This window comes from Aquarana catesbeiana, linkage group LG03 (genome assembly GCF_042186555.1).
Source record: "Aquarana catesbeiana isolate 2022-GZ linkage group LG03, ASM4218655v1, whole genome shotgun sequence".
Taxonomy (NCBI): domain Eukaryota; kingdom Metazoa; phylum Chordata; class Amphibia; order Anura; family Ranidae; genus Aquarana; species Aquarana catesbeiana.
In genome coordinates this window covers 647,669,139-647,694,813 of record NC_133326.1, presented here as the reverse complement: position 1 = coordinate 647,694,813, position 25,675 = coordinate 647,669,139, and the positions used below count along the sequence as shown (strand labels likewise).

The 25,675-nt window shown below is 46.3% G+C and overlaps 1 pseudogene; it reads right to left on the bottom strand.

The window, feature by feature from the left end:
- Positions 1-9,086: 9,086 nt before the first annotated feature.
- On the bottom strand, positions 9,087-9,695 carry LOC141134711 (voltage-dependent calcium channel gamma-like subunit pseudogene; annotated as a pseudogene).
- Positions 9,696-25,675: the final 15,980 nt, after the last annotated feature.

The following is a 25,675-nucleotide window of genomic DNA, read 5'->3' as shown; positions in this document are numbered from 1 at the left end:
TGCCAGAAAGTGGCGCAGTACATCTTTTTTGATCGACTTGAGGGGGCCCGGGAGCATAGATAGTAGGGCTATCTCTGGTGTGGGCTTAATTGATGTCGCCATCAGCCTGCTGTATAGATCAAAGACCTTTTGCCATAGTTTCCAGATTGGAGGGCAAGCCCACCAGATGTGAAGCATTGTCCCTCTAGAGGACAAGCATCTCCAACAAATGTCTGTCAAAGAGGGGTTAAACCGTTTGATAGTCACTGGGCATCTGTACCACCTCGTTAATAACTTAAACCCTTTTTCTTGGGTCTTAGTTGGCAGGGAAATCCTATGCGTTAGGATAAAGCTTTTTTGCCAATCAGTGGGGGAGATGGAGAGTTGCAGCTCCGCTTCCCATTTCTGTGTATATGTTGGAAGGTCAGGGGCAGATACGTTCAGTAGTAGGGAATATAACAGTGATACTACATGTGTTGGCGGGTCTGGTTGTAAGAGCAGCTCGTCAAAGTCTGATGGGTCTTCTAGGATCTCTGAGATGGAGGAGAAAGTGCGTATGTATGACATTATTTGACCCCTTTGTAGCCACATTGTTGAGGGCCCTAAGTCCGTCCGAGAGGGTATGTCCGTTCTCAAAGATGGGTCAGCGCGTAAAACCTGTGCTAAACGTCTATGGCTATCCCTACTCCAGGGTCCAAATCTCAACTTATTTGCTGCTGGGGGGAAGGACGGAGTCCCAAAGAGAGGGGTCATTGGGCCCTGGAGTTTAGACAGTTTACTCGCCGAGATCAGGCAGTCCCAAATCTGGAGAGTTTGACGAGTAAGAGCAGTAGAAAGTATGCGTAGGGGTCCACGGCAGGGGGCAAAGATCAATCTTATTAAGATATTTCTCTACTTGAACCCAAAGTTTGGAGGAAGAGTGGTGGAACCAATCCACTATACGCACGAGTATGCCTTATGGTACGTAGAGGCATCTGGGACCCCCCCACCCCCCCCTGACCTTCGGGAGAATCATTGTATCATATTTTATCCTGGGGCGATGACCCTGCCATATGAAATTAGAGAAGATCTGGCAAAGCCTTTTAAAGAACGAGGTGGGGATATGGATAGGAATGGTCTGAATAAGGTATAGAAATCGAGGGAGAACATCCATCTTCAAGACATTCACCCTACCCAAACAGGAGAGCTGTTTAGAGGCATATGTGGCCAGATCCGCTTGAGTTCTAAGAAGTAAAGGGGTGAAGTTACTGGAAAATAGTTGAGATGTGACTGTTGGAATATGGATTCCTAGATAACGAATAGATGTGGAGCTTGTCTTAAAAGGGAATGAAGACGCAAGCTGTTGGAGAGCCACTGCTGGGAGTGAAATGTTGAGGATTTCCGACTTATTAAGATTAACTTTAAAGTTACTAACCTCTCCATACCTCTGAAACTCCTGCATAATGGAGGGTAGGGAAACTTGCAGTTGGGTTATAAATATGAGTAGGTCATCAGCAAATAGGCCATTTTAGTGTGTAGAGGGCCTATACTAATACCATGAATAGCCGGATTGTTTCTAAGGGCAATGGCTAGATGTTCCATAACAATCACATAAAGAATGGGGGACAAGGGGCACCCCTGCCGCGTTCCATTGTGGATAGTAAATTTTGGAGATAGGGAACCGTTTAGTCTAATCCTAGCGGAGGGAGATGTGTAAAGGGACATTATTCTGGAGATCATGTTTTGGCCTAGACCTAGTTGTTGCAATGATAGGTGGAGAAATTGCCAGTCAACATGGTCGAAGGCCTTTTCCGCATCGACTGTGAGAAGGCACAATGGGATATTGTGGGCCCGAGCATAATCCACAATGAGAAGTGTTTTCAGGGTGTTATCTCGCGCCTCTCTTCCACTCGCAAAGCCAACCTGATCTAGGTGTATTAAGCGGGGTAACAATGGTTGCAACCTATTAGCTAGCACTTTCGCATATACCTTTAGATCTACTCCTATTAGCGAAATGGGTCGGTAATTAGCACAAACAGTCAGGTCTTTGTCTGGTTTGGGGATGAGGGTGATATGTGCCTCTAAGGTTTGTGGCAGGAACACTGATCGCTCAGAGATGGAGTTAAATACTTTTGTTAAAAAGGGAGTAAGGAGGGGAGCAAATTGTTTGTAAAATTTTGGAGTAAAGCCATCAGGACCCGGGCTTTTCCCAGATGGGGTAGAAGCAATGGCGCGGGCAACCTCGTCTTCCGAAATCGGGGCCTCAAGGTCCTCTATCATTTCGCTATCTAGAGTGGGTAGTGCAGTTTGCGCGATGTAGGAGGCTTGTGTTTCCGCTGCAATAAAGGGAGTTTCAATGGGGTTTGTTGTAGGTATATTATACAGGGATTGATAGAAGTCCCGGAACACCCGTCCCATCTCAGAAGGCGATGAGACAGTTTTCCCAGAACTGTCCCGTATGTGGGGTATAAAGGTGTTAGGTTGTTTGGTATGTAGGGTGCGAGCCAGGGATCTACCACATTTATCCTGAAATTTGTATTGATGAAAGGCTAGTTTGTTCGCAACCGTGTGGGCTGATGCCTCATATAACTCTCTAAGCTGAGTGCGAGCGGTAGAAACCTCCGAAAGCACTTCCACCGTCGGGGAGCGTTTATGAGTAGTTTTTAGTGTCCTAAGCTTGTGTACTGCCTTAGCTATCGCAGCTGAGCGTTCTTTTTTCATGTTGGCACCCATTTGAATAAACCTACCCCGTAATACCGCCTTCAATGCCTCCCATTTGATGGGTGGTGAGGTGTTATCAGAGGTGTGGTCTGTGAAAAAGTTTGATATCGTCTCCGCTATCTGCGTATCAAACCCTGGTTCAGTCAAGAGAGAGTCATTTAACCTCCATGTCCATTCTTATTTTGGAGTAGAGGGGATTGCAAGCGTCAGGAATATAGGTGAGTGGTCGGACTAAACCATAGGGTCTATTTCACAATTGGGGGACCAATCTAATGCCCCGTACACACGGTCGGATTTTCCGATGGACATTGTCCGATCGGAGCGTGTTGTCGGAAATTCCGACTGTGTGTGGGCTCCATCGGACATTTTCCATCGGATTTTCCGACACACAAAGTTGGAGAGCAGGAGATAAAATTTTCCGACAACAAAATCCGATCGCGTCAATTCCGACCGTGTGTGGCCTGTTCCGACGCACAAAGTGCCACGCATGCTCAGAAGAAATTCCGACACGGGACAGCTCGTTCTGGTAAACTTAGCGTTCGCAATGGATACAGCATTTTCGTCACGCTGCAATGTTCAAAGTGGTTTAATACAGCGCACTCTCTTCTTCTTTATAATGTGACAAGAATTAAGTCGTTTTGCTGCTCATATTCACACACACTTCTCACAAACTTTTATTTGTGTTTTTTTAGTGGGATTCCCTGAATATATTGTTATTAGTTTTCACATCTGACAGTTTTATATTTTTTAATTTTTTTTTATTTTGGATTTTAAGCCTTTTTTTTTCTTTAATGTTTGGATTTTTTCCAAGGCTGATCTTTGTTCAATGTTATTTTTACTCCAGAATATTTTTGTGTGTGTTTTGTGTGTCAAGTTACCCCAACACCATTGATATCTTTTATTATTTAATCTCCAGGAGATTGGTGTTGGTGTCCCTTGTTAATTTCACATTGTATATTTGAAATGTACCTGAATCCTCACAAACCAACTGTCATTTTTGAAGTAAAACACATAGGAGAGTATAATTCAAAACAAAAATCCTTTATTAAGGGATCAGAACCAAACAAAGAGGAAGGCAACACTGGATCAACAAGAGAAATTAGCGAAGCCTGGGACCCCCACGGCAGACATCAATTCTTCAACATCAAAATTGGTGGCCTGAGGAGTCCATATGTAAGGGAGGGCAGTCTGGTCCGGGATTCACAGAGACTTGGATAGCAGCAGATGACATGTGTGTCCCCAGGCTGTGGTACCACAAGAGGCTGCATTTTTTGGCCGACCAGACTGGATCCAGGGTCCTCACTGTCTGGTCTTCCTTTCACGCTTCATTCCGGGCTGTGGCTGTGCAGTTGGAGATGTGGCAGGAGGAGGAGTAGGACCTGGAGGAGGAGGAGGAGGAGGACCTGCAGGAGGAGGAGGACTGGGAGGACCTGGAGGAGGACTGGGAGGACCTGGAGGAGAGGGAGGAGGAGGGGGAGGACCTGCAGGAGGAGGAGGAGGACCATCCCAAAGATGTGTGTGAGGTGTAATTTGGCCCCTCATACCTTTCTCCAGAGCCCCGATATGAGGGCCTTACACATGACTTTTTGGCCCTCCTCCATCCTCTGCATTTTATAGGCTATGAAGGCAGCAATGTTCTCCTGCATGGTGTGGGGTGCTCCCAGGACCTCTGTAGCCCTCCAAAAGAATGCTATAGCCGCCTCCTCTAGGGTACTCGTCCTACTGCCACTTTCTGTTTTCAGGGGGGGTGGAGGGACCTTGATATCAGCCAGCCGGCTCGGCCCAGCCACCTCCTGGCTGAGACTTCCCTGTGTATGAAAAAGGGACATGGTTTTAGTTTTTGCTTCATCAATCACAATCCTAAATTAGTACTCCCAACTAACATCTAGTTAACATCATTGATTGGACAAGCAGAAATATTTAGAGGAATGCTATACCTGGCTCAATCTGGGCTCCTCCACATGTGGCCTGGAAGGCCCAGGTTGGGCGTCAGAAGCCTCAGCCGGGGGGGAAGGAAGCGTGGAAGGAAGACTGGAGAGGGATGGCCTGGGTTCAGTCTGGCCTGCCAGAAAGTGCAGCCTGTCATAGTACAACATCCTGGGGACATAGATGTCATCTGCTGCTCCGGATCTCTGTGAATCCAGGACTTTCTTGCGCTCCCTCAGATATGTGCTCCTCAGGCCACCAATGAAAATCTTTAAATAAGTGATGTCTGCCGTGGGGATCACCTGCTTCACAATTTCACACAATTGCTCCAGTGCTGCCTTCCTCTTTGTTTGGTTCTTGAAATGGGGGTGGGTAATCTCCCACAGACAGGGCAGCTCCCTTAGCATATCTATGAATACTGACATGAAGTCATTATCTTTCATTAAGATATCCATGTTCACTGCAAGACACAACACAAGACAAAGCCTAATGTCAGACAAAACTCTCCTAATCTTGTTACAATATAGGCCTCAATCTAGAATCAGTATAGGCACAAGTTTGTCTCTTACCTTCGTTCTTATGATCGGTGTGTCCAATGCTCCTTCCTCCGCTCACAGATCGTACGTAATACGCACGCGTGTTACGCTTTATACACACTGTGCATGCGTGTAACTCCGCCCGCCCCTGACGTTCTTTCTAGTGTATTCCCCGCCCCTTTTCGTTTGGCACAGTGGGTGAAGAGCACATGGCGGAGTTACAGCAGGTGCGTGCTAATTCTAGTAACGAGGAGGAGGAGGAGGAAAGCCCGGATCCAGGCACGTCCTGATCCAGAAGGAGACGTTTTAAGGCCACAAATATGTTGTTTGGGGAGATGTTGGAGATGGTCGACATCATGAAGAAGTCCGACTATGACGGAAAATATGGGCCTTACCCCAACCCCAACATCAGAAAGGCCAAGATCATGGCGAAAGTGGTCAGGAGTCTTGAGAGGAATTTCGGGGTACGAAGATCAAAAGATCAGCTCAGGAAGCGGACCTGAAGTGGTCGGACCTGAAGTTGAGAGAGCCAGAGCAGTACCGAAAGATCCGGAGAGTGCTGCAAAAAAGTAAGTAGTTGTGCTGTGTTCCTATTCTTTCTGTCTTTATTCTGTTCGTTCTGCTCCATATGCTTTTATTAATTGTAACGTTTAAAAAGGTCAACTTTAATGTTCATGGGCCCATTATTCGTTCGTATCAAACATTTTTCTTTCGGCCTCTAGAACACCATTGTTTAGGCCATATGCATTTTCACACATTTTTGGGGGCCTACTTGGATGCCAAATATTTGTTTGTGTAGATGGATTTGTTACTAGAATGAAATGCAAACTAGATTGTGTGTAAGGAGAGGACACTGAGCAGCTGTTTTCACATCTGGACACTGGAGCACTAGTGTGGGACACAAGAACACCATTTTTATTAGGGGGGGCCACACAGGTGCTCCAGTGTATACTATAGGGGGGTCTCCATCTGTGAAGCTTGTACCAAACAGGTAAAGTATTGCAGCTTGACAAAGGACACTAAAAAAGATACATCTTGGAACTCGGCTAAAATAAACAATTGTACCCCACTTCCAAGCAATGTTTCCTATTTCTAGTTCTGCCATCAAATATCTGTGTGCTAAGTATACCATTTTTGTTTTACATAGGGGAGAAAAGACTCGGAGGACACCCCTCATCCCAGGAGACCAGAGCCCCCCCTCTGAAAGAAGGGGAAATACCAACCCAAGAAGCTGAGCAGGAGGAAGAAGAAGATGTGGTGGAGATTGGCACCACAACAGGTGAGTGTCTGCGACCACAGGCTCAGGTAAAAGAGATGGATGGTGGCAGATTTTTGAGACCTTTTTTTTGTTCTTTATCTCTTTTTAGGTGATCGTGATCCAGAACGCTTTACATCTGAAAGTGCCCAGATACTCATCGGGGAGATCATGGGGTGTAATCTCCAATTGCAAAACATCCAGCAACAAATCAGTGATGTTGTTAAAAAAAAATAATAACATCATTGATGTTTTGGGGCGAATTTAAACCCCACAAAATCACCTGTTTTATCTTACGAAAATTTTTACAATGTTTAGAAAAGCCAAATTTGGAGGATGCACACAGTGTGCCAACATGTGCTATCTGCCATCACGGGAGATCAATGGACGCGTTTTGGGGGTGCAACCCCTTCCTCAATTATAAAGTCGCATTGAGGAAGGGCTTGCTCCCCCAAAACACGTCCCTTGATCCCCCCTGATGGCAGATAGCACATGTTGACATTCGTAAATTGGTGTGCATCTTCCAAATTTGGCTTTTCCAGGGGTGATTTCCCCCCATCTGAACGCTATATCAAACACAGTTCCTAATACTCATGTCTGATATAGCCTTCAGGTTTTACCATATGTGAACTTTCTAAGTTCAAGTTTTTTGGCTTTCTTGTTGGTTTTACACAGGCCTGTTTTATCTGAAATGGATATTTCGATTTTTGAGAATGCTACTGCAAACATTGTTATACAACAAACATGTTGGTTTGTTTTAAAAACCTTTGGGAAATGCACATTTGATTGTGCAGGTATAAAAAAGTGCCTTACTCAAGAATGTGTGGATTATTGTCTCAACACTACAACACTTTTGGGGTGATGTAATTGCTGTTTTATGCAAAAATGGGGGTTATTTCCTAAGGGCAAATACACTTTGCACTACAAGTGCAGGTTCAGTGCAGTTGCAAGTGCACTTGTAGTGAAATGTGTTTTGGCATTTAGGAAGTACCAGCCAACACTGTTTTTTATAAGGTTACCCAATCACGACATTTTCTGCACTCAACACATTTCTGTCAGGGTCAGCTAAAACAAACACAAGCAGTAAATGTCCACAAAGAATTTCTTTTGGTTGTTTTTTATTTGAAAAAGGTGTCACAGATTGTTTGGCATATTGATAGCCCCCCTACCCGCAAAGAACTCCAGGTAGCGTAACCAGACATCACGGGCATTCAGGGAGGGCAAGCCAGGACGGCCACTTTCAAGCGCCGTCAGTGTTGATGGATTAGGGATTCCGGCCTCAGGCCCAACTGAGCCAGCATAGTTTTTTTTTTTTTTTTTGAATTTAATGAGATTTATTTCAATTCAACTGAACTGAGAGGAATTCGAGTTTTATTAGTCATCCTCTGAAAATGCTCCTTGCCTGGCTGTTGGTGGCCTCCATACTTAATGGGTCGCTGTAATCAGCCCTCAGATTAGAAAGTGAAAAGTGCACATTAGTTCTGGGTCAGGGACAATACTGAATCCAGAGGATCATCATGACAGCCAGGCAGCCAGCATTTTCAGGAGGTCAGTGAGAGCCGTCCTCATATCCCTCTCAGGACATCACACATAGCAATCCAAAGTTAGCGACTTTGTCCTTCAGTTTCTCAAAAGGGTTTCCAGCTGGAGATCCACCAACCAGAAATCTGTGCGGTCCCAGAAAAGTGCAGTCATAGAGCCAGGCACGGCGCATTCCTGGGAGTGTTAGAATGGAACAACATCGGGGATAAATAAGGAACAACTTCCAGTCAGTCCAGAGATGTCCGTCCTTTGCTGGGTGCAGAGCCTCGTAGCGGGGCAGAGTGGATGGGGAGGAGTGGCGTGGGCGGAGCAGAATGGATGGGGAGGAGTGGCGTGGGCGGAGCAGAGTGGATGGGGAGGAGTGGCGTGGGCGGAGCAGAGTGGATGGGGAGGAGTGGCGTGGGCGGAGCAGAGTGGATAGGGAGGAGTGGCATGGGCAGAGCAGAGTGGATGGGGAGGAGTGGCATGGGCGGAGCAGAGTGGATGGGGAGGAGTGGCATGGGCGGAGCAGAGTGGATGGAAAGGAGTGGCGTGGGCGGAGCAGAGTGGATTGGGAGGAGTGGTGTGGTGGAGCAGAGTGGATGGGGAGGAGTGGCATGGGCGGAGCAGAGTGGATGGAGAGGAGTGGCGTGGGCGGAGCAGAGTGGATTGGGAGGAGTGGTGTGGGTGGAGCAGAATGGGTGTCCACTAAGGGGACATAAATCACATTTCAGTCTCCATTGTGCATCGTGTTCATTCCGTCCGCTCCTCAGTGCATAAGAAAAATGTCCTGTCCCTCCCCCCAGGGGTTGTAGGGGCCCCAGAAGTGGTTATCCTTTATCTGCAGAGTTCCTCTGGGCCCCAGAGGAGGAGGAGTCACCTCTTAACTGCAGAGCTTCACTGGGCCTCAGAGAAGGAGTCACTTATTATAATTATCAGTTCTGCTGAGGCTGGGCCCCAGAGGAGGAGGAGTCACCTCTTGTCTGGAGAGCTCCGCTGTGCCCCAGAGGAGGAGGAGTCACCTCATCTGCAGAGCTCCATTGGGCCCCAGAGGAGGAGTCACTTATTATAATTATCAGTTCTGCTGGGGCTGGGCCCCAGAGTAGAAGGAGTCACCTCTTATCCACAGAGCTTTGCTGGGCCCCAGAGGAGGAGGTGCCTCTATCCCGTACAGAAGTCATGCTGTCAAGCGATTCAAGTAAAGTCCACTGATGGCGTTGAGGAAGAAGAGGAAGACGGCCAGGAACTGGGCCCAGAAGGTCAGTGTGAATGTTGCGTAGATGGCGACGTCCCTCAGCAGGAAGACGTAGGTCATGGTCCCCACAGTAGACAGGAGGAACGTGGCCAGCAGCATGGCACAGCCTACAGCCCACCTCTTGCGGCAATGGCCATCATCACACAGCTGGGACACCATCATCAGCTCCAGCCCGAAGATGGCCAGGACCACCGCCAGGCACACGGAGGTGCGCACCACCACCATTACGTTGCTAAGGCTGAGCGCCTCCTCGGAGCACGGTGGATCCTGGTTGGGTCTGCAGGTGTCCCACACCCGAAGAGGTGCCGCCCGGGGGCCGAGAGCCAATTCCCATCGCAGATGGAGATGGAGGAGAGGACGATGGCCGTTCCCACGCTCAGCGTTATCAGAACTCGCAGGAACGTCTCGAAGAACTTCTGGGATCTGATCCAAGGACTCATCTTCTTCTGCAGCTGCACCACTATGGCGGTCATCCTGCAGCAGTGGCCCCCGGGGTGTCAGCACTGGGCAGGTGACAATCACATTCTGGGCTGGAGCTGCAATGTAGCTGAATCAGCAGTTCTGCCCAAGAAGGGATAGGAGGGGCGAGCCAGCATAGTTGGCTGAATGTTTTCTTAAAAAATTATGGAGAACACAGCAGACAAGTATTATATGGTTCAGTTTATACTCCGCCATATGGATGGGTGTCAGAAATAATCGGAACCGGCTGGCCAGGATTCCAAATGTGTTCTCCACCACTCTTCGGGCTCTGGCCAGCCAGTAATTAAAAACCCTCTGTTCCGGGGTGAGGGTCCTCATCGGGAATGGCCGCATCAGGTGGTCCCCTAGTGCAAATGCTTCATCAGCAACGAACACAAATGGGAGACCTTCAACATTGTCCTCTGGAGGTGGCAAGTCCAAGCTGCCATTCTGGAGACGCCTGTAGAACTCCGTCTGGGCGATCACTCCACCATCGGACATCCGGCCATTCTTCCCCACGTCCACATACAAGAACTCGTAATTAGCCGACACCACCGCCAACATCACTATACTATTAAACCCTTTGTAATTATAATAGTACGACCCCGAGTTGGGTGGTGGGACGATGTGGACGTGTTTCCCATCAATTGCCCCTCCGCAGTTAGGAAAGTCCCACCGCTGGACAAAGTGGGAGGCCACAGTCTGCCATTCCTGTGGCGTTGAAGGAAACTGTTGAGGAAAAAACAATAAACATTACTATTTTTTCTAAGATACATGGCAAGCAGATTAGACAAACATTATGGGGCAACCTCCAGATAGCATTTACTAAGGGGAATTTAACAAGGCCAAAGTATAAGGTACACCTATCATATTCCCCCTCCCCCCCTCTCATGGGCCATTTCTAACATTATAGGGGGGGGAACTCTTGGACAGGTAACCCTCTTCACTTCATTGAGAGATGAATGCCTAAATACAGGGTATTACTTGTAACAGCCCCTCCTTAGTTACACTATTGGCAGCCCACTGGACAGGTAAGAAGTGTCATAATACAAAGATATAAATACACACTGTACACATTTGAGGACATTTGGACATTCTGCTATTACCTATCAAGATAATAATAGAATAACAAAACTTTAAACAGTACCATTGGAAAGTATACAGGCAGGCCCTTGCACTACATGCTTTGGGGAATTCATCCATACATCTGACCAGTAAAGAGATGGGTATAGTGTGTATGGGTTTGGCAAAGTCAGCAGATAGATGATTGAGGATAGAGAATTGGGATCAGCTGACTTAGCAGTTGGGGGAGGGAGGGTTAAAAAAAATTGGGGGACACCACAAAAAAAAACCCTCTGGCACTCTGCCTGAATTGAAATCAAAAATCACATTTCCAAACATTTTAGGGGGTGTTTGGGGTAAAGCACTACTATGGAGCTGATAAAATACATTGTTAAGTGACTACATGAGGTGAATATAGGGCAGGAGACACCATGCTGGAGAGGTTATTGAAGGGCAAATATGTATGAAGGACCTAACATAATAATTACATAACAATCCAGCATGCATGAGGACAAAGGGGACATTCACAGCATATTACAATCATGGTAATTAGGGGATGAGGGAAGAAATACAATATATTATCAAACATTCAATACAATAAAATGTGATATAAAAGGATAAAAATCTTACCTTCATATACTCCTTCTGCAGGACCTGTATGATGGCAGAACAGGTCTCTGGGATGATGATACCCAGAGCCTGGGGGGAGATGCCTGTCGAGAACTTTAAGTCCTGCAGACTTCTCCCTGTGGCCAAATACCGCAAGGTAGCGACCAACCTCTGCTCCGGAGTGATGGCTTGCCTCATGCAGGTATCCTGCCTGCTGATATAGGGGGTCAGCGAAGCCAACAGACGGTGAAACACGGGGTCCTGAAATCATCAGGATTATTCTCACGGATCTCACGGAGCAAAGGCATATGAGAGAACTGGTCACGCTGAAGCAACCAATTCTTGGTCCATGAACTCCTCCCCACCCTGTTCATGGACTGGACTTGTGTCAAGGTCAGGACCCCAACACCAAGCCCCCGCACAGCACGAACTCTACGAGGAGTACGCATACGAAACATGGCTAGAAAACGGTCGGCTGCTCAGAACGAAGTAACAGAACGCACTGAAGAACAGCACGGGGCATAAGCAGCCATGATCGATTAAAAAATAATTCAGACGACTGTATGATTGGTGAACGTTGGAGAAGTGTGTGTAGTTTCGTGAGTCCGGATACAGTATCCGCCATACGTCAATGAGATGCATATTGTAGATGGCACGTTTTAGGGCCCGTATTTTCGGAAAGGATATAGAGGAACGGGATGTCGATGAATCCAAAAGTGGATTCAGGGGAGTATTAAAGTCCCCTCCGAGTATGAGCTTGCCCTCCGCGAAACCCGCCAAAATCTTTAGGCACTGCAAGGCTGATGGGACTTGGTGTGTGTTAGGCAAGTATACGTTAGCTATTGTAAATTTAGTCCCCCACAAGGAGATTTTCACAAAAACATACCTGTTCTGGGGATCTGCCACATGGTCGAGCAGCTCAATAGGAAGCGTTTTATGAAACGCAATAGATACTCCCTTAGATTTTTGTGTCGGGTTGGTACTGTGAATCCATCTATTAAAATATCTATTGGAGCAGGAAGGGGTGGAATCAGAATGGAAGTGGGTCTCCTGCAGCAAAAGTATGCTGACCTGTCTTTTGTGCATCTGATATAGAATTTGCCCATGTTTCGACACAACGTTTAGTCCGTTTACAATATACGAACAAAATTTCAGGTGGGGGCACAAAGTCACCGTATGAGCCTTGCTGGAGTGCCAAAGGCTGTAAAGGGGAGAAAGTAATAGGATATGGAGGAAAGGTATAGGGAGCAGAAAAGATAAAAAAAAAAGGGGGAGGGGGAGAAAAAAAAAGGGGGGGGAGAAAAAAAAAACAAAAAAGGGGGGGGGGGAGAGGAGGAAGAAATAAGAAAGGAGCGTGTGGATAATGGAAGAAGTAAGGTATAAATGAAAAGACACCCAAAAAGATGTGTCTGGGAAACTAATGTGTTCGCTAACGCAAAACACTGCGTGAAAAATCACGCTTTAGGCACAAACCGTGCCTGTCCTATTGCAGGGGAAAGATCGAGATGAATGGACCTGAGCCCGACAGCAAATCAGGCATGCAAGCAGTGTATATGGCACACTTAATATTTAAAACGAGTGTGGGGCATAAGGCAGCTTAACAACAACAAATGATAACAGTCAACCAAGTATGTGCATTGGATTTAAGTAATTAACCCTGGGGTATACATAAAACAACTACATTGGCTCTTGCATATAAAGAAAGTTATTGAGCCAAAACAATAATGCGAGTATATGGAGGGTAGGAGGAGCGGGGGATCTTCCCGAGGGGGCAATCCACTGCTCTATGTGTAGCGCCCTTTAGACCTGTATCCTCTGCAGCAGATATTGAGTAAAACCGGGTGCCAGACCCCCCCAAGGCAGTACCCCCCACCCCCGCCACACACCCCCAACTGCATATAATATCAGGAGAGGGTGAGAGGGAGCAATCTGAGACAAAGCAGAGCATCTTTAGAAAAACAAAAAAAACATAACATTGGTATACATTCGCATTACCTGACGCTCGTCATAGTGAGAGGCACAAAAGTGACTTCAATCTATGTTCTCACCCGAACCCCAGCCAAATAGTAAATTGGCACAGAGCAGGGAAAGAGCCAGTGGATCTGAACCCTATATTCACTACATCCCCTACCAGGCTTACTGGAGGTCTTAGCTTTCGAGTAGGAAAGGCACAGTTAAGGGATCGAAAAACATATCATGCCGCCCAAAAAATGCAGCAAAGCTGCCGGGAGCCCTTGGAAATATAATTGGCGTGGTAAGACAAAACAAGCCATCAGTCTCCAACTAGCTGCTGAATTAATCTTCTGGAGAAGTAGGTCTTCTTATCCCTGGGCCGGAAGAAACTGATCTAGACCTAGGACGTCTGCGGCGCTGTGGAAGTGGGCCAAGTCCCAACTGTCTTGATCTATCTTCTGGAGGGTCTAACCAGTTCAAGACGTCTACCGGTTCTTGTTCAATAAAGAGAAAAAAGTCGGGCAGTTGGTCTGGATCAGAGAGCGTGAACCTGCTGTCGCCCCATGTCACCTTAATGCTGAAGGGGTGACCCCATGTATAGGTAGCTCCGGCTTGCCGTATAAGGTCAAGTAGAGGGCGCACCACTCGACGCATGTACAGCGTGTTGCGAGATAAGTCAGGATACAGGTGGATAGGGGCTCCAAAGAAGTCAACAGAGCCCAGGTTCCATGCCTTTCGCATGATCTCTTCTTTTAAGGTGTAATAGTGGACCCGACATAGAACATCACGGGGGCGACCATCTCGGGCCCCCCCTGGCCCTCTTACCCTGTGAACAGGATCCAATTCAATTGGTGATGCTGCCTCTCTTCCCAGTACTTTATTGAGGATAGTTATGACAGTGGGTTTCAATTCTGTTCCAGATGTTGCCTCAGGTATGCCTTGCAGTCTAATGTTATTTCTACGACTGCAATTTTCGCTGTCTTCTATGCGGAGCTGCTGGTGGCGTAGGCGACGTAGATGCGTCACCAAAGAGGATTCAAGGGCTGCTATACGTGCCTCATGGTCATCTTGGGCAGTGGTTAAGACCGATGCTGCTTCCTCATTAGCTGTGACTTGTTGTCTCAGAGCGTTCGGCTCCACATGTAGGGAGTCTTCCATTTTGCTTGCCCATGATTTGAAATCAATTCTGAAGGCAGAGAGGAGGGCAGCAGCTTCCGTTCTAATGGGTTCTCCTGATAAGGGATGCGTGACTGATTGGGATTCCCCGGTGCCTGTGTCAGGCGATGTAACTGACCTCGCAGAAGAGGCTGATGGCTCTCCCTTGGAATTCTGGAGTTTCTCATTATTGTCCTCTACCGTGCAGGCTGCTGCTGAAGTGGAAGTAGGAGGCTTGGTCTTCCCTGGGTTGCTGCCGGGCGCCATCTTGTCTTTGGGGGTCCGGGGATCAATCGGTGCCGTTCTAAGTAGATACCTCTGTATGGTGCCTTGTTGAGGGTCAGTAAGCTCCGTGGAGTGTGAGCTAGCTGCCGCCATGTAATATGCAGGTGTGCTATGCTATGAAGATAGCCTGTAGTTGTCGGGATAGCACGAAACTCAGGGGCGCGGGTCCTCAGCCATCCATAGTTGGTCACTCTCCATCAGAACCCAGCCTCCACGGGGATGAGGGGGACTGGGGAGGAAAGGTAGGCCTGCGGGAGCAGTGGCATCACCCTGTTAGTATGGGTGCAAAGCTGGAACACCTTATGGGCGAGGGTTCAAGGGGGGAAGCACCGTCCAGTTAGGGCACAGTACCTGAGGGTGCGGGCCCGTCTTGTAAGCTAGGCCGCAGGATGGCAAGATGGTGGCTGGCACTGGATGTCTCTAAAAGGACCTTTACTTAAATCTCTGGGGTCAGTGAGGGGGCCGTGCAGGCTATGGACTTGCCGGTTATGCCCAGGGGGTGACCACTGTATGTGGAGGTGAGTTAATTGTCCCCCTTACCTCCGGTCGCAGCACCAAAGACCGGCAATGCTGGAGGCCCCACAGGCCTCGGGCCTGCTGTAGGCCGCGGGTGTCCAGGGCCTGTTTCCTCAGTGTTGTCTGCAAGATTTTGGGTCCCCTCACAGTCCAGTCCGCTCCTGATGCAGCGTTCTCAGCCCTAGGCCGGCCGATCGCCTTCCGCACCGCCGATCGCGGCACTCGAGACCGGGGATTCTGTGTGTCTCGTAGGCTGCAAGATGGCGGCCGGCGTCTGTGGTGTGAGGCCGGCCGCGGCCTAAGAACAGCCCAACCTGCCGGCCAACCTGCTCAAGTGACCCCTGGAGGGACCCAGCTAGTGCCCAGTAGCCATAATGTAGAGTTTGGGGCAAACTCTGGATGGCAGTAGATTGCAGAGGGCTAAGCGGAGCTCCTCTGCAGTGCGGCCATTCACCTCGACGTTCGGACATGCCCCCCGTTGCTACAGTTTCTATACAGACGCATTAGTTGATTTGCCCTCTGCTACCAACGGCTGCAGATAGCCATCAATATATGTTCCTAGTCAGTCCCACAAAGTGAGTCTATCCCACTTATTATTTTATTATTGGTCTACCGGGGGGATTCATTTGGTCCTTGTGAATTTTTGGGACATAATAGATGACTGGAGTTTTTGCTGTCTCAGGGGTAAGGAATTTTGCTTCTTTTTTAGTCAAAATTCCTTTTTCTCCTCCTTTTTTACAAAGGTTTTTAGTTTCTTTTCATATTCCACCTTAGGGTTCCCTTTAAATTTTTTATAGGTATCTTGGGTTTTCAGCAGCCCGTTCATCTCAATTTCATAATCTTTTTTGTTGAGTATGACTAGGCCTCCACCTTTATCTGCCGGGCGAATAATTATTTCCCTTTTCTTTTCTATTTCTTTAATTGTCTTCCATATATTGTTACCTTTTGACTTTTTGACCTTTAATTTCATTATGTCCTCTTCTATCATTTTTTTAAAAACCAGTAAACTTTTGTTGTGTTGCATTTTAGGGTTAAAAATAGAATTGTTTCTCAAATTAGAATGTTTAAAATGGGTGGTCTCCTTTACATTGGAATTCTGTTCTTTTGAGGCAAACAACTTTTTAATATTCATTTTTCTTACAAACTTTTGCAAGTCTATGTAGGCCTCAAATTTATCCAAATCTTTATCTGGGGCAAATTTCAACCCCAGATCTTTAAGTTCTTCCTCATTAAAAATTGCTTCGCTTAGATTAAAAATACCTCCTCCTAATACTCTTGCCTTCTTTTTCTTGACCCCTCCTCTCTTACCTCTGGTCTCTTGGCCATCTCTGGGGTCTGTATGTGTGTTCTTCCCTTTCTTCCCATTGATTCATTTTTGGGTCTCCATTGTTCCCTCTCCCTTCTACATGTCTGCTTCTTCTTGGATTCCATCCATATTGTCCCCCGTTTTGTCGGGGGTCCCCTTGGTGTTGATTCCTCGCTGGATACCGAAAGGGTCTCCACCCTCCTTGTGGTCTGTATGGTGTGTTCCCGCCCCTTGGTGCTGGTGGCCTGCCTCTGTAACCCCTGGGAAAAAAATCTCTCCTGTATTGGGGTTCCCTGTATGGGGTTTCTTGATAATTATATCGGAGTGGAGAAAATCTTTTTGAGTGTCTTGGGATATTAGGCGTAAATGGTACAGTATTTGGTTGTTGTGACCTATTTGCATGTTTATCTTGCTGTCTATCGTTTCTATAGTTGAGATTTCTTTCCTCTCTTCTATATCTTATATCTTATTCCCACATTTGACATATTCTATTCTGTACTGGTCTTACTTGTTGCCATGTTATTCTTTTGCTGTAGAACTTCCTCTTGATTCTTCCGTCATAGATACGTTATTTTCATCTTCACTGTAATTTTCGTCTATTTGCAACTTAAAAACATGTTGGTTTTTATAATCCAGCACGTCCCTCTGGAATTTCTTCTGTTTTTTCTGCTGTATTTTTTTATAATATTTTTTGACAGTTTCTTGGAGACTAGTTTCCTTGTCTTTGTACTCTCTTGACTCTTGACTATATTATAAAACCAACAAGTTTATAAGTGGTAAACAGATGTAAATTACAATGAAGATGAAAATAACATATTTTTAACCCTAAAATGCAACACAACGAAAGTTTACTGGTTTTTAAAAAAATGGTAGAAGAGGAGATAATGAAATTAAAGGTCAAAAAGTCAAAAAGTAACAATATATGGAAGACAATTAAAGAAATAGAAAAGTAAAAGGAAATAATAATTCACCCGGCAGATAAAGGTGGAGGCCTAGTCACACTCAACAAAAAAGATTCTGGAATTGAGATGAACAGGCTGCTGAAAACCCAAGATACCTATAAAAAACAGATACCCTAAGGTGGAATATAAAAAGAAACTAAAAACCTTTGTAAAAAAGGAGAAGAAAAAGGAATTTTGACTAAAAAAGAAGCAGAATTCCTTACCCCTGAGGCAGCAAAAACTCCAGTCATCTATTATGTCCCAAAAATTCACATAGACCAAATGAATCCCCCTGGTAGACCAATAATAAGTGCGATAGACGCATATATTGATGGCTATCTGCAGCTGTTGGTAGCAGAGGGCAAATCTTATCTGAAAGATAGCAGACAATTGATTGCCAAACTCAGAGATTTTGAAATATAAGAAGAGGACATTTTGGTAACAATAGATGTGAATTCATTATATACTAACATTAAACAAGAAAATGGACTAAGCATCATGGAATGTGCATTGTATAAACAAAAGGAAAGATAATAGACAATTTATTACCAAACTCAGAGATTTCGAAATACAAGAAGAAGACATTTTGGTAACAATAGATTTGAATTCATTATACACTAACATCAGACAAGAAGATGGACTAAGCAGCATGGAATGTGCATTGTATAAACAAATGGATCTAAAGAATGAACAGATCAAATACATCACAGAGGGTCTAAAGTTAGCCATGAGCCACAACTATTTTTGGCACAAAGGGGACTACTATACCCAAACAAAAGGGGTAGCTATGGGGGCAAAATATGCCCCTAGTGTGGCAAACCTGTTTCTAAACCAATGGGAAGAGGAACAAATATATAGTGTACCTATTGAAAACCTTAAATTCTACCGTATAGGTATATAGACAATATTGTCATAATATGGAAGGGCACAGAAGAGGAAATACAGAACTTCTACGATGAGATAAACCAAAACATATATGGGATCACTTTCACAGGTAATTGGAATAGACAAGCATCGATTACCTTGACCTACAGGTATATAAGAACAATGGATTTTAAAGTATACGTACATTCTTCAAAACCACAGACAGAAACGGGTACATTTCAACTAACAGTTGCCACCACCCTCAATGGATTGGTAATATCCCAAAAGGCCAACTAATGCGTCTGTATAGAAACCGTAGCAACAAAAGATTTTGAAGAACAATCGACCACAATAATCAACAGGTTCAAAGTGAAAGGATATAAAGAAAAATAACTGCTAGCACTGAAAGAAAAAGTAAAAAAGATGGACAGAAATCTGATGATAGAAGGTATGCACATGAAATGCTGTTAAACTCGCATTCAGAGGCAGTTGGACACTTTTTTCAACTGCCCCGAACCCATTCAGTGTTATCCTATATGTCCATGTACACAGTCTCGTTTTTTGGTGTTTTTAGGCAGTTGCGTTTAACCTCGTTTTTCCAGAAGCAAAAAAATGGGTTCAATAGGCAGTATAGAGCCTTGGAGATGGTAATAAAAAAACATTGGCCAATCTTACAGTCAGATAAAGTTTTAAAATCCATACTACCAAGTAGGCCTACCTTCATATATATATATAAAAGTGCAATCTTTAAGAAACAGACTGGTACACAATGCTCTAAATCCACCCAAACAAATTAAAATATTCAAAAATCTGAAAGGCTTCCATAAATGCGGAAAATGTTTACCATGTAGAGTCAGCAAAAAAAAACAATAAGAAAAAGCTAAATTTCCCCTCTACAGTGAATGGAAATGAATACAAAATAAATAAATTAATAACTTGCAATAGCACTTATATTACTTATGTCATAGAATGCCCATGCCACAAACAATATGTGGGAAGAAAAACAAGGCAGTAATGCGTCAGAACTAGGGAACACATTACGAATATAAAAAATGGGTTTAACAAGCATAGTGTCTCAAGACAATTTAGGGATTACCACAGACGGGATCCAACATGTATGTTTTTTTATGGGATAGACAAAATTAAAGGCCACTGGTGAGGAGAGAACAAAAGAATCAAAGTTTCACAAAATTAAACTAAATAGATTTTTAATTTAGACACCTTCCAAACAGCAGGGCTAAATACAGATTTAGATTTGAACTGTTTTTTGACCAATTTCTGAGGCATACCCCCTTTTATATTAAATATATTAACTATCGACTGACTAATGTTTAAGTTTTAATACCATTGATGCATATCAATTTGGTCCAGGGGCAATACACTCTACCCTTTATTATGTATATATATATATATATATATATATATATATATATATATATATATATATATATATATATATATATATTTATGTATATACCGTATTTATCGACGTATAACATGCACTTTTTTTCCCCCCAAAATCAGGGGGAAATCGTGGGTGCATGTTATACACCGATCCCGGGTGATCCCCCGCTGATTGTGAGAGGAGCAAGTGCCGGCCTCCGATATACATACATAGTCGAGTGTACTCGGCAAGTTCCGCTTACTGTCGTACCCAGTCCCGCCCTATGATGGACATAACACAGGGACTGGGTGTGACTGTGAGCGGAGCTAGCCGAGTACACTCGGCTATGTATGTATATTGGCGGCGCTCGGCTCCGCTCACAGTCACGCTCAGTCCCGCTATTGGACTATGGTATGTCCATCAGAGGGCGGGACTGGGCGGGACTGCGAGAGGAGCCGAGAAGAGCTGAGATACACAGGACTGGCTCTGTGTATCTTGGCGGCGCTATTTTTAAACTGCAATGACACTGACAAGTCACTGCAGTTTAACTGCAGCCTGGGCAAGGCTGCAAATGATCTGACAAGGCTGCAGATGGACACTGATAAGGCTGCAAATGACACTGACAAGGCTGCAAGGCTGCAAGCGACACTGACAAGGCTGAAAGGCTGCAAATTACACTGACAAGGCTGCAAATAACACTGGACAAGGCTGCAAATGGACGCTGTGCAAGGCTGCAGATGGACACTGATAAGGCTGCATTGATGGGCATTTAAATGTAAGTTTTTTTCCTTAAAATTCCCTCCTAAACTTGGGGTGCGTGTTATATGCCAGCACGTGTTATACACCGATAAATACGGTATATATTCTTTTCCTATCTTTTACACAAAGAGGTTTGCCATTAACTGGCCAGGATTTTTAATCTCTCCCCATCAGTTAAATCCAAGTGACATTTCACACAGGTATGGAGGTGTGTTCATTGCATACGTCTCCCTTCATTGGAGAACACATGTAGTTCTTCCTAGCATTTTGAGGGCAACATATATGTAAATATTCTTTAGAATTCACTGGTTTTATTAAACATTTATAGATCTTTATTTTTATATGCATTTTTTATATTTCTATCAAATACATCTTAATGCATACGGTAAAAATTATATATTTTTCATTCTTTTGGGGTGGTTACTGCCAGAAGATTTTTAATGATTTCATTTTTTTATATTACCCTCATCAATTTATATTTATTCTCAATTTTTACCAATCTATTATTACTATTCTCAATTTGATGTACTATAAATTACTCTTAATACCTCTAATATAGATGTTTATTTACCCACCTTTTCCTTATGATGGCTCTTTCTAAATATTTATCTCTTTCAAAAATATTCTCTGAAATATGTATTTCCTGACAGACTCCATGGCAGCCTACGTGTGGGTTAACCCCGCCTCCTCTCCAATGCTATAGGACCCCATTCCCATAAAAGAGTACTCACCACTAGCTACTGCGTTCCTTTTTTGTCCTCCTCCAATGGACCTATTCAAGTTGTTCACGTCCGGTCGGACGGATCCAGGATTATGGCATACCTCTTGCGGTGCAGCTCAGGGCCCAGCCACGGGCGGGCGAGTAGCGTTTGAGGCTGAAGATTTTCCCCTTGTGGTGGAGGGATGGTTGCCTCTGTATGCTGAAAACTTCTGGACGTACCAAACGGCTGGCAAGGTCGGAAGCATGTTTTTCTCCATGGCAGTGTTTTCTATGTATCCTGTCTTTCCCCAGGTATCTCCGGTCTCTATATCAGCGAGACCGGTCGTTTTGGGTCCTTTTCCGCCCCTCATGGCGGCTGGAGCGCTGGTGCGTTCCAGCCTGCTTCACTACTTCCGGGTACGGCGTTCTCGCTGTTCGCGCATGCGCAATAGCCTCCTCGAGACCGAGGCTTGGCTCGCGCATGCGCAGTACGGCATAATGCCCTGGAACCGCGCGTGCGCGGTACGATCGCTGACCCATGGCGCAGGCGCGTTATGGGCGGTGACGTCACGGGCGGGGAGCTTGAAATGCCGCTCTGAGACTCCCTCACAGTGGGATTTCCCTCGCAGTGAACGGGAGTGCAGCGGTCTTCCCCATGCCCAGCACTGGTCAACTTTAGGTGAGTGTTTTGAGCACTTTGGTATACTTTGTGCGTGGAAATGTAAAAATGCATATACTTGTAAAAAAAAAAAACAAACAAAAATATATATATTTTATATTCAAAGTTTAAAAAAAAAAAAAAAGGAAATAATATAATATAAAATAAATAAAAAAAAAAAAAAAAGAAAAAATATATAATATATATAAATAAATTTTCTCCTTGATATATGATGAGATGTTGTGACTCTTTAGGGGCAACGGACTCCTTCTTACTGGTTTGTTGGCCCATCTAGGCCATTTTTTCTCTCTTTTTTGCAGACCAGCTGCATTGTATCGCACTTCTTATAGAAGAAGCAAATTATGGATAGTTCACCGCCTTTAAGTGGCCAGCCCTCTCGCACAAGGTATGTGCTTAAGAGGGGAGGGGTGGAAGGTCAGTCGCATGGTATATGCGTCTTCTGATGACGGTCCCATCATTTTCCCTTCCCTATTGTGCTTTTTTTTCCAGCCCTTCTAGATCGGACCCTCAGATTCCGGTCCAGAATGTTAAAGACCTTGCCAGGCCACAACGCCAGTCTCCTTCAAGATCCAGACGAGACTCTGCTTCTGGAGACCACCACCAGAGGAGACGATCTCATTCCTCCTCCAGACACCGCTCCCACCGCCATGACAGCCGCTCTGATCGTAGAGCCTGCTGGGGATGTGGAACAAGAGTTCCGGAGGGCAAATCACTATGTGACCGGTGCTATGCCCGGGCGGTCAGGGAAAAGGAAACAGAGACCCAGCATTTGGAATCTCTAGTTAAACGTGTGGTACAGCAATCCCTGAAAGAGTTGGATTCACCCCACACGCTGAGCCAGTCTACGGTACTGTCTGGCCCCCCGTCTGATGAGGCCCGTGAAGACCCGGGCACGTCCCAGCCTTATGCGGCCTCTCTTGATTCCTCAGATGATGATCTTCGGGAGGAAGAGGAAATCGGAGGCTTTGACTTCAACATGGTGTCACCTTTAATTAAAGCAATCAAAGAGGCCCTTAAATGGGAGGATCCCGCTACTCCTCCGGCCAAGCAGAAGAAATTCTTCAAACACCTCGGAAAAGAACGTTCAAACTTTCCGCTCCTTTCAGAGCTGAAAGATATTATAGATGAGGAATGGAGCAAAACGGATAGGAAATCCTCTATGGTTAACAAAACCTCCAGATTGTACCCCTTCAAGTCAGAAGAGGTGAAATACCTAGAGAATGCTCCCCTTGTAGACGCTGCCCTGATGCGGCTGGCTAAACATGTCACTCTTCCCCTGGAGGATACGGTATCCTTCAAGGATGGTCTCGAGAGAAGGATTGACCAGGATCTGAAGAGAATCTATGGGTTGGCAGGCACGGCCTGTAAACCAGCGTTTGCTCTGGCAGCCATGTCAAAAGCCATGGAGGCTTGGGCGGAAAATGTGGATTCCTTCCTTAAGGGAATTTCGGAAGAACTGGCGGGAAGTTCAGCGGCCGCAGAATTAAAGCTAGCGGCAGTCTTCTTGGGGGAGGCATCCATTGATTTGATACGCCTGTTGGCGCGAGTTATGCTATCGTCAGTCACGGCCAAACGGGCATTATGGTTACGTCCTTGGCTTGCTGACCCTATTTCCAAACAGGCCTGGTGTAAAATTCCCTTCGAGGGATCCTCACTGTTTGGCAATAAACTCGATGATGCCATATCACGTGCTACGGGTGGCAAGTCGGGCTTCCTTCCCCAGGATAGACGCCTTCTTGGGCGGAAGAAACCTCAGTTTAGAAGACGTTCCCCAGAGCGCTCCAGGGAAGCTCGCTCTTACAAGCCCGGCAGGGACTTCAGGAAGAACTGGAGCAGAGGTCAAGCTTCCTTTCGCAAGTCCGCTAAAGGCCAGACATCCAGTGGTCGTGAGCAGGCAAAGTCCTTTTGAGATTACGCCCGCCCAGGCGGGTCGGGTAGGGGCACGGCTAAGCCTCTTCCGGCACGTCTGGGTGGCCTCGATCTCGGACTTTTGGGTGATAAGAACAGTTTCAACAGGTCACAGATGGACCTTTTCCAATATTCCTCCCCCCAGATTTGTCTCCACTCTTCTTCCCCGGTCGGAAGATCAAAGGAAAGCTCTTCTGTCCTATGTGGACCTTCTGAAGTCTCAAGGAGCAGTTGTACATGTCCCCAGGGACGAATGGTTTCAGGGGGTATATTCTCCCCTTTTCTTAGTTCGAAAAAAGAGTGGCTCTTGGTGCCCGGTCATAGACCTGACCTACCTGAACGAGTTTATAGAGCAAGGAAAGTTCAAGATGGAATCTCTGTCGACCATTCAGCAAGCCATTCAGCCAAACGATTGGATGATTTCCATCGATTTGAAGGACGCTTACTTCCACGTCCCAGTAGAGGAGCGGCTTCACAAGTACCTACGTTTCCAAGTAGGGCAGGAGCATCTGCAGTTTATTTGCCTCCCCTTCGGGTTGACAACCTCCCCCCGGGTCTTCTCAAAGATCCTCTTAGCCACGGTGGCCCTCATAAGGTTAAAGGGGGTGCGGCTCTTCCACTACCTCGACGACCTCCTGGTTCTATCTCAAAGCAGGGATCGGCTGCTGGCCCACCGGGAGCAGGTGATCTCCGCTCTATCCAGCTTCGGGTGGCTTCTGAATCTTGCAAAGAGCCACCTAATTCCGACTCAACGCCTAATATATCTGGGAGCACAGTTCGACACTGTAAGAAGCACTATTTCTCTTCCACTACAGAAAGTTCCGGTGGTCCGGGACAGAATTGCTCGGGCTCTACATGCCTCACACCTGAAGGCCTCTCAGTGTCTAATAATCATCGGCACGATGGTCTCCACGACTCCCATGGTCAAATGGGCCTTGTGGAGATTAGGTCCCTTCCAGTCAGGGTTCCTGCAGCAATGGGAAACAGGGGACAAGAATCAGGTCATCCGGGTGACATCATCAATGAGAAACAGCCTCTTCTGGTGGCTCCAACGCAAGAACTTACTGACATGTCATTCCATTGCTCCCATCGCCTGGATCACGGTTACGACCGATGCCAGCGGGACGGGCTGGGGAGCCCTCTGCGGTTCGAACCTTGCACAGGGCAAATGGGATCCATGCCTGCCAGTCCCGGGTTCGAACGTCCTAGAGCTCAGAGCGGCCTGGTGTGCACTGCAGTCCTTCTCTCACCTACTGAAAGGGAACTCAGTATTGCTAAGAATGGACAACACAACGGCAGTCGCCTATGTGAAGAGGCAGGGGGGTACCCGGAGCCTCAATCTCCTTCGGGAAGTCGAGCCCATCCTTTCCTGGGCACAGAAGAACCTATGCAATATCTCGGCAGTGTTTGTCCCAGGGGTCCAAAATACCCAAGCAGACTTCCTTTCTCGCACCAAGCTGGACAACAACGAGTGGTCCCTGAATATGGAGACATTCAGATGGGTCTCATCACTGGGGATCGAACCCGAGGTGGATCTATTCGCCTCACGCCACAACTGCAAGTTGAAGAAATATTATGCCAGAGGTCATTGCAGCCAGGCTCTCGGGTCGGACGCACTGACGGATCTCTGGAGATTCAACAAGGCCTATGCCTTTCCACCGCTTTCAGTCATCCTGAGGTTCCTGCAGAGGCTCAGTTCGGAAACAGCCGAAGTGTTGATGATAGCTCCATACTGGCCGAACAGGCCATGGTTCCCTCTCCTTGTCCAGCTCAGCTTCAGGGACCCGGTGCCTCTCCCTCTCAGGCCGGACCTTCTTTCTCAGGGGTCAGTTCTGCACCCATGTCCGGCAGTACTGAGACTGATGGTCTGGTTCTTGAGAGGGAGAGGCTAATCTCGCTTGGTTGCGCTCCCTCAGTGATCTC